Source organism: Mesoplodon mirus (genome assembly GCF_964341445.2).
Source record: "Mesoplodon mirus genome assembly, chromosome: 5".
Classification (NCBI taxonomy): Eukaryota; Metazoa; Chordata; class Mammalia; order Artiodactyla; family Ziphiidae; genus Mesoplodon; species Mesoplodon mirus.
Genome location: NC_138980.1, coordinates 86,521,479 through 86,530,541, shown reverse-complemented (window position 1 = coordinate 86,530,541; position 9,063 = coordinate 86,521,479).

Sequence of the window (9,063 nt, the reverse complement as noted above, 5' to 3'; positions counted from 1 at the left end):
ATGATTCTGGAGGTCATAACTCTAAGCGAAATAAGCCATAATTAGAAAGACCATGGAGAGCAGAGGGCTGGAGGCTGAATCAATAGCCAATGGTCACTGATTTAATCAATCATACCTATATAATGAAGCTTCCGTAAAAATCCAAAAGGACAGGGTTCAGAGAGCTTCCAGGTTGGCGAAAACATGGAGATTCAGGGACAGTGACAAGCCTAGAGAGGACATGGAAGCTCCAAGACTCTTCCCACATACCTTGCCCTATGCAATCTCTTCCATCTGGCTATTCTTGAGTTCCAGCCTTTAATAATAAACTGGTAATCTAGTAAGTAAAATGTTTCTCCAAGTTTTGTGAACCACTCTAGCAAATTAATCAAACCCAAGGAGGGGGCTGTTGGACCTTTCAATCTACAGCCAGTTGATCAGAAGGCACAGGTGACAACATGGACTTGACACTGGCATCTGAGGTCGGGGGAGTGTCTTGTAGGACTGAGCCCTTAATCTGTGGGATCTGCCGCTATCTCCAGGTAGTATCAGAATTGAGTTAAATTTGTGGGACACTAGGTCAGTGTCCTCAGAGAACTAAGTTAACTGCTTGGTGGTATGGAAAAAACACACACAATTAACAAATCTTTCAACTGCAACTTTTAAAATTCATGGTCAGTTATCAATAGGGTGATTATGTATTACCGTTTGCACATTACTATATCACTTTACTGTTTGCCCAGTATCGCATCCAATAGATCAATGTGTCCTCATTTATATAATAAATTAGATGCTCAACCTAATTATCAGTAAGCTCTCCTATCCTCTGAATGCTCCCCTCACCATAACTGCAATTTGCTGTTCCCTTAGGACATTGCTTCCCCTGTGGCTCTCCCAAGTGGAGGCTGCTTTTCCTCTCACATCCCTCATACCTCAGAGTCTGGAGACAGTGTACCTCTCTTTGATGGCCACTGTCACTTTCCATCAAACTCACTTGGTCTTCCCTCCTTCTTCATTAAAAACCTCTAGCACCTCTGAAATGCATTACCAGACTCTATTACCCCTTACCCTCCTTGCTGGCATTATCTATTAACTCCCGGTCACTTCCCCTCATTTGCTGATGAATTCAGCACCTACTTTCCATCATTACTCTTATTATTCTTGGGGACTTCCACACCCCAAAACTTGGCCATCCAATTCCACAGCCTCTTGATTCTTTACCTAGCTCTAAACATCTAGTCCTCTACCAAACTTTAGCATCATTTCTAACGTCACACATTGGAAACTGTTATCAGTAATAACTGTACCACCTTTGAAATCTCAATTTCAAACTTCCTATTCTCTGACCCTCACCTTCCAGCTTATTTATCTAGAATACCCATTCCAATAATTCTATGACCTCATTAAGATTCTCAACCAATGACCATACCAATTTTTCACTATCCATGGACCAGATGCCCTTCTCTCCTTATCAGTCTAGATTCTACGGTCTAGTATTATTACACAGTACCCCCAATCCCTTACCCTCTCTCCTTCTCTTGTGCTCATTGAACAGCACCCCAATCCAATTATCTGCTTACTCTAGGACTAGGCACCACAACAGAATGTGGAGCATGCCCACATACACAACTCACATAAGCATGCTAAACAGACCTGCTTCAAATTTATACTCATATATCTGAAAGGGGCACACAACAATGCCAAACAATCCTAGTCCTTGCCCCAGTAAACCCATTCTCCAGATAAATACTTCATGTTCTCTCTCTCCATAAACATATCTCAATATCCCCCTTCATATGTAGTTGATAACTTTACCACTTTCTTCACTGAAAAAATACAGATAAAAAACATGTCAGGGCTTCCCTGGTGGCGCAGAGGTTGAGAGTCCACCTGCCAATGCAGGGGACGCAGGTTCGTGCCCCGGTCCGGGAAGATCCCACATGCTGCGGAGCGGCTGGGCCCGTGAGCCATGGCCACTGAGCCTGTGCGTCCGGAGCCTGTGCTCCGCAACGGGAGAGGCCACAACAGTGAGAGGCCCGCGTACCGCAAAAAAAAAAAAAAAAAAAAAAAAAAATGTCAAATTTTTTCTTCAGCAAGTCTACCAATCTACCCAGACAGCTATCCTTAATATCACGTATCTTGAAAAAAAAAATTCCTGTCCCTTGATCCCTCTGAACTACTATTTCTCTGAAAAATTCCTTAAAAATATATTACATGCTGCATCCTTCTCATCATTTAGCACAAAACTGAAAAGTCACCTCTTCCAACAAGGCCTTTCCCAACTACTATGACTGGACTTTCATACTCTGCTACAGGACCCTTTCCCATAACAGTTATCAATACCTGAAATTATTTTATTACATCTGTCTCCAACCACCAAATTTCAAGTTCTTGGACACAGGGATTCTGTCTTCAACATCACTGTACTCTCTAGTACTTAAAATAGTACCTGACACATACTAAGAGCTAAATAAAAATATCTACCAAATAAATGGTTTATTGGACTGATTACTGAGAAACACTAAGTAGACCAAGATCTATCTACTAATAGACATAAAAGACGGACCTCACAGACACTTTTACTATATACTGAAACCTGGTATTTTATGGATACCCAAGCCTATTTCACTAGTAACATCATCATGTCCAATTATCCAAAATAATGGTAGATGCATGGAGAGATATATTACCTAACAGAATTTGTTCTTTGATGCTAAATACTAGGAATGATTCATATATTTAAAATTAAATATTTATGATATTTTAATAATAATGTTATTGAGAATCACCACAAAAACATAATAGTTCTATTTTTTAAAATAATTCAAATAACTTACCAACAAAAATTAGTAAAAGCATTATACAAAGTAACTATTAAGTCATTAGTAATTTAACTATTTCTTTTAAAATGGAAATTAAGTTTAATATTGTATTAATAATTTACTGAATATTAGATATTACAAATCACAAATGTTTAGTTCTAAGTAAAAACTATTACTATACTCTGTAAACAGAGACATTAATAAATTTTAAGCTAAAAAGAAAACCAGTACTCTTAAAAATAATGAAATCAATTTGCATAAATGAAAAATCAAAAAGTGACATCATAAATTCCCTGGCGGTCCAGTGGTTAGGACTCCGTGCTCTCACTGCCAAGGGCCCAGGTTCAATCCCTGGTCAAGGAACTAAGATCCCACAAGCCACACGGTGTGGCCCAAAAAAAAAAAAAAAAAATTCAATGGCCTAATCCCAGGCCTACAATCCCCATTTAATCTATACTTCTCATCACCAATGATCTGAAAATAAAGATCATTTACATTGGTATACTGACATTATTGAATTTACCAAATTCTTTTCCATACAGAATTTCCAGGACCTTTATGAGCAAATAAAACCATCCAAAGATGAATAAGTTAACTATCTAATTGCCAGAATGCAGGAGTCCTTTATCAAAAAGGTACCTTTCAGATCAAGAAATCAGAAGCCTTGCTTTATATGTTGAATCTGCTCATAGATATTAGAAGAAAGGAAAGGACACAGTTTTGTTTCCTGGACATAATCACAGTAAGATCTTGCAAAGATGAGAAAGAAGTCCAATTTCTCCAAAGAAGACATACAGATGGCCAAAAGGCACATGAAAAGATGCTCAACATCACTAATTATTAGAGAAATACAAATCAAAACCAAAATGAGGTATCACCTCATACTGGTCAGAATAGCCACGATCAAAAAGTCTACAAACAATAAATGCTGGAGAAGGTGTGGAGAAAAGGGAACCATCCTACACTGTTGGAAGGAATGTAAAATGGTACAACCACTATGAAGAACAGTATGGATGTTCCTTAAAAAACTAAAAATAGAGCTACCATATGATTCAGCAATCCCACTCCTGGGCATATATCTGCAAAAAACCATAATTTGAAAAGATACATGCACCCCAATGTTCACTGCAGCACTATTTACAATAGCAAAGACATGGAAGCTACCTAAATGTCCATCAATAGAGGAATGGATAAAGATGTTGTACATATATACAATGGAATATTACCCAGCCATAAAAAAGAATGAAATAATGTTGTTTGCAGCAACATGGATGGACCTAGAGATTATCATACTAAGTGAAGTAAGTCAGAGAAAGACAAATATCATATGATATCACTCGTATGTGGAATCTAAATTAAAAACTGATACAAATGAACTTATTTACAAAACAGAAACAGACTTACAGATATCAAAAACAAACTTACAGTTACCAAAGGGGAAATGCAGTGGGTGGAGAGGGATAAATCAGGAGCTTGGGATGAACATGTCACACACTACTATATACAAGATAGATAACCAAAAAGGATCTACTGTATAGCACAGGGAACTCTACTCAATATTGTGTGATAACCTATATGAGAAAAGAATCCAAAAGAGAATAAATAGATGTATATGTGTAACTGAATCACTTTGTTGTACATCTGAAACTAATACATTGTAAATCAACTATACTCCAATTAAATTAAAATAAAAAAAGAAAAAGTGACATCATAATCCGTTTTCCCTACTTTAACCTACTGAATGAACACTTTATGAATTAAAGGAAGAGCCAATTTGTTAATGTATTTTGCCTGAAAGATACTCATTATTTCTACTAACCTTTACTTTTCCCTTATTCACTAAATGGATATTTTTCTTTTATAGAAAACTATATGCCATGGGTAAAAGTATCTGTCTGTCATTGTCTGCCCCATAGAATTTGAATTTGCAAGAGTTCTGAGAGTTAGTAAACGATAACTATTAAATGTGATGTTAAAACACTGGCTTCGTTTCTATAATTGTAGATAATCCAGAGACGTGAAAAGGCAAGCTTACATTTTAGATCCAAAATCAAGGTTTTTCATATACATTTTAAACTGTTTCTTCATTGATTCTATTAAGAAAGAAGCAACTTTAGAAATAAAGTTATTTAATAAAGCCAAAAAAATACTCAGATTTAAAAAATCTGATGATTTTTTCACATTGTAAATTATTGCCTTTTTCATATCAATTGTTTCCCATAAAATTAAATATATACCAAAAATATAATGAGATTTTTTACCTTGTAAATAACATATTTAGAGACAGAAATGGATAAATGCTTTGAGCATACAAAATCAATGAAGAATACATCTGTGAAAATAATCTTGAGGCAGTTGTACTTTCTAAAATGTTTTAATGCCTTAATTCCTTAATATACTTTTAAATAACAGTAACAGTAAATTATAATTTATTATTCAAAGGCCATCTATTTCAGTTTTTTTAATTCCTTACACTAAAAAATTTCTTAAAAAATAATTCTTATGTTGTTAGTTCAAGTGAACAATTATTAAAGGCTAATAAACAATTACTTGTTTGTCTAACATTTTTTTTTTTTTTTTTTTTGCTGTACGCGGGCCTCTCACTGTTGTGGCCTCTCCCGTTGCGGAGCACAGGCTCCGGACGCACAGGCTCAGTGGCCATGGCTCACGGGCCCAGCCGCTCCACGGCATATGGGATCCTCCCAGACCGGGGCACGAACCCGTATCCCCTGCATCGGCAGGCGGACTCTCAACCACTGCGCCACCAGGGAGGCCCTGTCTAACATTTTTTTAAAATAGACTAAAGGAGCCAAGTCATCCGCACAGAGTAAGTCATGGAGCGCTGATTTCCTGCACAAATCTTAAATATAAAATTATAATCTATTAAGACCACTACAGGATCTTTTGTAAAGAAAAATACTTATGTAAGAATACATGAATAATTTGTAAACAATTTTTCTACAAACTAGCACAAAGGCTAAGGATAGTAGAAAAGGATAGAGGACAATGAGGGGAACGAGAGAGGGAGAGGAAGAGCCTAGGAAAGAAGAAGCAAGTGTGAAAAGAAAGGAGGGAGGATATGGTGACTATTGTTGATTAACACTGAATTGTGTAACTGAAATTTGCTAAGAGAACTTAAATGTTATCACCAAAAAAAAAAAAAAAAAAAAGTAAATATGTGAGGTGATGGATGTGTTAATTACTTCATAGGGAAGAAACCTTTCACAATGTATATCAAATCATCATGTTGTACACTTCAAATATCTTAAAATTTTATTTGTCAATGATACCTCCATAAAGCTGAAAAAAAAAGAGAAAGGAGGGAGAATATGCTAAGCAAAGCCAGTAAATAAAAATTTAGATTGGAAAAATTAAGGGGCAGTGTTTTATTCTATGCTATGGGACAGAATTAGATGCAAAGTTTCATTACATCTAAAACACAGTTTACCTATCTATAAAAATATCCAATCATACCTATTTTTAAGGAATAAATCTACATAGCAAAAATCCAGTTATATAAAACTTTTGAGTTCACTAAGTCAAAGCTAATTTTTTACTTAGAGCATCAATAACATTTACTTCTACACCAATGAAGTTGTATCCATGATCAACAACTTACCTTCCTGAAATTCAGTATCATTCAACAGAAAGGATTCTCTATTAGCATGACCACAATTTTAAATAGGCAATTTAGGGCAATAAATGGGGAGATGTGATGAAGAAAGCTATACAGAAGTGCTCTTCTACATAATTCACTAACAGTGGTGGTGGTGAGGAACTTGCTCCTTCCAAAATCTTAGGGAGAAGACCCTAACAATGTAATGGTCACAGCTAAGAAAAGTTGGTTTGGAGTCTTAAAGTGGAGGAAAATAATTTTTCTTAACCTAACTCTCATGTTCTACATGAAAAATCTTATAATCCAAGCTATAGAAAGTTTCCAAGCACTGTGACTTGTTTCGTATACTGTAGTTCTCAACCCTTTATACTCACATATGCATAAAATTCTCAAAATAACATCACTCATTACACAGTGATTTTTTAAGACACCACAAAAAGGCTGACTAAACACATGGTCACCTTATATATAAAGGAATACTCTCTGAGTTACATGGTTTAAATAACAATTCACAAAACAATCTACCCCACATTGAAGTGTAGAGTATACATGTAAAGCCTATATGTATACTCTACAGCTACAAATCCACAAAACCTAGAATTAATCCAGGCAACTCAACCAGATACAAAGCACATGAAGTTAAAAGTCAACTAATATAATAAAAAAAGTAACAACTTTTAAAAACCAGATTAAGTTAAATCCTCACATAATACTACACATTTTGAAAAATTTTAGTAACTAAAAATATTAATAGTTTTTAAAATGTATTTAAAACTGCTTAAAGAGAGTAAGTGACTAAAAAAGCTCTGTATACTAGAAAAAATAAATGTGTGTGTATGTGTGTGTGTGTGTGTGTGTGTATAAAGCGTACTTTTAAATCTCATGTTTAGTTTTTCCTTACAATTTAAAACTACATACAGGAAACTCTAGAAGTCATAAATAAAGAAAAAAACAAAGTCCCCTCTTCTTGCTGAAATGTGTACATAACTGCAGTAGATGTAAGTTAGATATAAATATATACTACATGTATATCTCTTATTCTATATAGAAATTTCCTTAAATATTTTCCCAAGGGAGTAGGAAAAATTTATTCTCTCAAATTGAAAGTTTTTGTCCACTAAAAATATTTATATTTGTTCTCAAAATTATAGCTGTCTTATATTCTACAGTTATTTCCATGTGAAAACTTCAATATAAGTAGTTTATCACAGTCAATAAACTTGTTCAATGAATACTGAGAAATCTAAACTTATCCAGATTGCATACAAATGAAAATGTGTGCTATTTCAAAATTACATGCACCTCTTTAAAAATTAGGGCTCTATCAAAGGCAATCTACAGATTCAATGCTATATCTATCAAAATTCCAATAGCAATTTTCACAGAAATAGAACAAATAATCCTAAAATGTGTATGAAACCAAAAAAGACCATGAATAGCCAAAGCAATCTTGAGAAAGAAGAACAAAGCTGGAGGTATCATACTTCCTGATTTCAAACTATATTACAAAGCTACAGTAATCAAACAGTATGGTACTAGCACAAAAACAGACACATAGATCAATGAAACAAACAGAGAGCCAAGAAACAAACCCACACTTCTATGGTCAACTAATCTACCTCAAAGGAGGCAAGAATATACAATGGAGAAAGGACAGTCTCTTCAATAAATGATGTTGGGAAAACTGAACAGCCACATGTAGCCACATGCAAAAGAAGGAAACTGGACCACTATCTTACACCATCCACAAAGATCAACTCAAAATGGATTTAAGAACTAAAATGTAAGACCTGAAACCGTAAAACTCCCAGAAGAAAACATAAGCAGTAAGCTCTATGACATAGGCCTTGGCAATGCTTTTTTGAATCTGACACCAGAAGCAAAGGCAGGCAATAAAAGCAAAAATAAACAAGTGGGAGTACATCAAACTGAAGAACTTCTGCACAGCAAAGGAAACCATCAACAAAATGAAAAAGCATCCTACTTAATGAGAGAAAATATTTGCAAATCATATATCTAATAAGAGGTTACTATCCAAAATATATAAAGAACTATTACAATTAAATTTCAAAAAAACAAACAATCCAATTTAAAAATGGGCAGAGGATCTGAACAGACATTTTTCCAAAGAATACATATAGATGGCCAACAGGTACATGAGAAGATGCTCAGCATCACTAATCATCAGGGAAATGCAAATCAAAACCAAAATGAGTCACCACCTCACACCTGTCAGAATGGCTGTCATCAAAAAGACAATAAATAACAAATGCTGGCAAGGATGTGGAGAAAAGGGAACCCTTGTGCACTGCTGGTGGGAATATAAATTGATGCAGCCACTATGGAAGGCAGCATGGAGGTGCCTCAAAAATTGAAAACAGAATTACCATATGATCCAGTGACTCCACTTCTGGGTATTTATCCAAAGAAAACACTAACTCGAAAAGATATCTGCACCACCATGTTCATTACAGCATTATTTACAACAGCCAAGATATGGAAACAACCTAAGCATCCCATCAATGGATGAATGGATAAAGAAAATGTGATACACACATGAACGCACACGTGCATATATATATATATATATATATATATATAAAGGAGTATTATTCATCCATAAAAAATAATGAAATCTTGCCATTT